Raw genomic sequence first — 4,458 nt, 5'->3', positions numbered from 1 at the left:
CTTGTGCTGAGGACTAGCCCATTGTAAGTTGCACCAATCCTCTCATGCCACGTCGGCACCAAGATTTTGATGAGGCAAGTGGGGGCCACCCCATGATATCACACAGCTAGATGCTCCAGAACAGCAAGCCAGTTTTTGAAGAAAATTGCTGGATTCTGTGGACGGATTTTTTTGCTAAAATTCTGTGGATGGATTTTAGCGTGTTGCTCGGATTTAGCATGTGAAATTGTGAGTCAATAAAATTCTATAGATTGAATGGACATGTCACATATGTTGAGGCCTTTTTCTGATAGTGTATCGTTTGGATTATTAGTTTAACCCCCTACTATTAGATAAATAGGCCAAAGCCTCTGAAACCTCCAAGCTCTCTCTCTCTCTCTCTCTCTCTATCTATCTATCTTTCGCGTGAAAGAAGAATTTTTTTTTTTTTTGTGCAAATCCACCATTAGATGTGCAATGGTCGCTTTGAGATTTGTATAAATGGATGAATGAAGTATTTGAAATGTTTTGAGATATGTTCGTGGAGCGATCCAACAGTCAAAGTTGCGAAACAAGTCAATCATTCTTTCGTGTGCGAGATACAACCCGAACTCCACACACACGGACCGAAAGAGTGGCTGTTGGTAGTCTAAATAAAATTGGTCTCAATGGACTTCCCATGGTTCCTTTTTCACTATGGGGTCCAAATTGAGCAGGGCCCAGGTCAATCTAAGTTCTCTCGACCCAATTGAACCTAGAAACTGGGACAACTTCCAAGGTAATGGAGCAACTCTCATTCTGGACCTGATTGGTTCACAAGCTAATTACTTATATAATGTGTTGCTCTAGTTTCATATCAGAGTGCAATCTTGTGGTGCCATCGATTATGATTCCATCTCAATATCATCATGCACCGTCATCCTTGATCATTCCTTGAAAGCTGACAAATGTTAGCTGACAAATTGGATAAACCAAGTGCTCTCATGTATTAGAAGCTGACAAATGTCTAAAAACCTAACACAAGGAGATGAATCCCCGGAAACTTGAACCCAGAACATCCTTGAAGGAGAGAAGTTTCGAATCATTTTTCTTTTGCTAAATTTATTATAACATTGCCATCGGGGGAAGACTTACTAGCTAATCGTACAGCGTTTCTATTATGCAATCTTTTTTAGAATCTTACGTCTTGTTTGACTCTTAGATGCAAATGACCAGTGAATCTTAGTCTTCTCCTCCTTAATTTTATTTAGGTAATTTGGTTTGACAAGATGGTCACGTTTCGTGGGCAAGTTGCTTCATTCATATGTTCTTCACATAACAAGAAATCAAAGCACCGAATTCTGCTATCTAGAATATGCAGAACTTCTTCGCTTCCATTGATGGTTCCTGGAATTCCTGGCCAGTACAAGAGCGTCAACTTCTTTCAGAAACTAACACACAGCTTTCCCACACTTCTCATTGATGGTTCACAAGCACGGCGACATCGGTGTGCTCGAGGAGGGAGTGGGTGGACTGGACAGTACTGTTGCAAGGCTCGACGACAGAGGTCGAGATCTGAGGGGAAGGGTAGACGGTGAAGCCGAGCCTCGACTTCTTGCCATAGGTCCACGGAGAGCCTCTCCAAAAGAAGGGAACCGAGCCCGGAGCCAGTCCCCCCACCAACTGCATGGAACTCCAAGAACCCCTGGAGGCCGGTGCAGTTGTCCGCCAGCTTCCGGATGCGGTCCAAGCACAAGTCCACACTCCACAACCTCCTTCCCGACTGCATCATTTCAGAAGCGAAGATGGTGCCTAGTGCTGTCAAGGAAGACTAGATGGGTGGGCATCTTTCACTTGTGTAATTTGTTGGCGGCGTCCTCCTTGCAGCTGATGAGCTGCTCGGGGTGGAAGAGCTGGCGGTAGGCACCGGCGCGGACTTCGTCGATCACGGTGGGCTCGAGGGTCAAGAAACACCGCACGGGGAACGCGCTTCCTGGCACCGGTTTCGCCGAAGAAGGTGTTGAAGGCATCATCGCTTCCACCGACAGTCCTGCCTCTTGGCATCTGGCCATCGGGCTGCAAAGACAAGGAAATCCCGATGTCAAGCACTTAGTAACGAATTAATCATAAGAACTGGAAATGGAGACTGTTCTTAAAGGAAGAATATCCCGGGGAGAACTAGAATGCGAGAAGGGATCGGACCTGGATGCCGTGCTCGAGACAATAAGAACTGGATGCCGGCCTGGCCGATGTGGATGGAAATGCACTCTCTCATGGCTGCTTTGGAGGTTAAGAAAGGGAGAAGAATGGAGAGTGGACAAGCAAGAGGGCTTTGGGCTAAGGGGCTTGCGAAGACGCCGATGAAGGGTTTAGAGGAGGGCGAGATGAGGGGAAGACGAGAGAATGGAGTAGAACGGGGGTAGCCGTTAGAAACGAGCAACCTCTTTGTGTTTTATGGATAGTCTCAACCTAGCCAGCGGTGACCGTTGGGGGTGAGGGAGATGCCTATCCGTTTAATTTAAAATTTTGAAGTTTTGAACCGTTGGAGCTAGCGAGGGTGCCGGGGGCATGATGTTTGAGGTGTGATTCGTTGGATTCAAAATGATGTGGCAGATTTGGTGGTGGGACCGTTTTGGATCGTTGATGTTTTGGGCACGTGTCATTTGCTATTGGATGGATCTGTGGGTCCCGTGGGTTAATGACCCAGTGGATTGGGTCTGGGCCAAGTTTCGAGGAGGGAGTTCATAGGCATGGGATTGAGCCATGCGAAGAAATAGAAGAAAAGCATTTGCAATTGCTAGAGAAGTGTATTTATTTTTTCAATCCTTTGAGTGCAGCAAACCATCAAGGCTTGGCTTCCAAGTCAAGACTAGAAGCCCTTTCATGTAATATATAGAGATTTGGGTTAGTAGAAGGATAAAACTATTTGGGCATGGGTCAGGGCATCATTTGAAGCTTGAAGGTTTTTTTTTTTCTTGAAAAAAAAAAAGGAAGAAGGATAAGAAAAGAGGCAGGGATTACATTTAGCTTGTGGCCGGACAGCATAAAATATAGGCTAACATAATTTTGTCCAAGGTTTCAAATGATAAAGCATCCCCAAATATTGGCCAACTCTCAAACCATCATTTGCCTTTATGGTGAATATAGTTGTCAGAAATAATAGATAATAATAATAATAGAACGATAGCATATTTTTGCTGAAGCTTTTCCAAAAATTAGAGAGATCTTGTTCACAAAGGCATGTTAATGTCAAGGCAGGCCAGACTTGAGAGGAAAATGTTAATATTTGGAAGTCATATGCATGATAATCCCAAAAATTCACATCCAACTATGTATCTATATATTTATATATCTTTTTTTTTTCTTGTGAGGAAAAAGAGTGGAGGGTCGTTGCACCCGGAAGGCCAATCAGCATAGAGATGTGGTTTGAAAATATCTGGGAATGGCCCATAACGATGAGGCCAAATGTGTTGGCCCAAGCCCGGTCTAATCGTAACGCATAGCCTATTATTTATCTAACCTCTTTTGTCGACAACATTATCAATAACTAAGGGTAATTTTTGGTATTGTGTTATTTTCTATTTTTATTTTTAAATTCCAATAAAAAATTGAACTTTGTTTTTAAATTTCAAGATGAAAATTTAACTAGACTAAACAGACATGCATGATATAATCTTTTTATTTTTAAATCATTTGCAACACCTTTAGAATTTTTGGTTGGAAAGATTATTAATTTTTTTAAAAATAAAAATAAAAAAGGAATTGCAGAAGCTTCTTATAAATGTTATTGCTAACATCAATTTTCATGTGTTATTTCACTTGCTCATAGCAAAACAAAAATACAAAAATAACATCAACACTGAGCATGCCTTAAATAATTAAGTTTTAGTTTGAACAGCCCAAACAGAGATACAAAAGAACAAAACACTCCCAACCCAAATACAAAGTAAGATAGTGAAAAAAACAGAGGGAAGAAGTCTAAAACAGGGGCACTTGGTATATCAAAACAAAGCAGGATGAAGAACCAAAGCCAAACTAAGCTGGGGAGTAGATTAAAGCAGCACTGTACCCTACATGGAGGCATCAAAAGCAGCAAGACCTCTTTCTTTTATTTGAAAAGGAAACAAGACAAGTGGAACGATCGAAAGCAAAAAGCTAATGTTGAGAAGAGATCAGGTAATTGAAAAATGTTTTGAGGTGCCCATTATGTGCACATGAAAGTTGGCAACTCCATAATAAAATTGACATGCCATGTTTCACAAGAAATTGAGGAGTTGCATCGATATCGTTTTGCCAAATGTCAAAAAAATTGTTTATGTGCACATAATGGGAGCAGCCTAGACATTGCCTTAGAAACTTTTCTTTAATATAAAGAAAATTATCTTTTACTGAGAGAGAGAGAGAGAGAGAGAGGAAAAGGCAACATATCTTGCTTGCTCCTTTCCTTTTTTCTCTTGAAATTGACAACTGGTGTGCCAATGGAAAATGGCAGCACAGTAG

General features: G+C 41.7%; 1 pseudogene across 1 annotated transcript; it reads right to left on the bottom strand.

Moving 5' to 3' along the window:
- Positions 1-480: 480 nt before the first annotated feature.
- On the bottom strand, positions 481-2,418 carry LOC103703331 (tubulin alpha-2 chain-like; annotated as a pseudogene). The gene is made up of 3 exons (XR_015988448.2): positions 2,161-2,418; positions 1,822-2,034; positions 481-1,763 (listed from the first exon to the last, which is right to left on the bottom strand). The product of XR_015988448.2 is annotated as a tubulin alpha-2 chain-like (transcript).
- Positions 2,419-4,458: the final 2,040 nt, after the last annotated feature.

Source organism: Phoenix dactylifera, chromosome 7 (genome assembly GCF_051530095.1).
Source record: "Phoenix dactylifera cultivar Ajwa chromosome 7, Ajwa_hap1_PhDact_Kaust_v1.1, whole genome shotgun sequence".
Lineage (NCBI taxonomy): Eukaryota > Viridiplantae > Streptophyta > Magnoliopsida > Arecales > Arecaceae > Phoenix > Phoenix dactylifera.
Note: the sequence above shows the minus strand (reverse complement) of the source record. Positions and strands in the feature narration are given on the sequence as shown.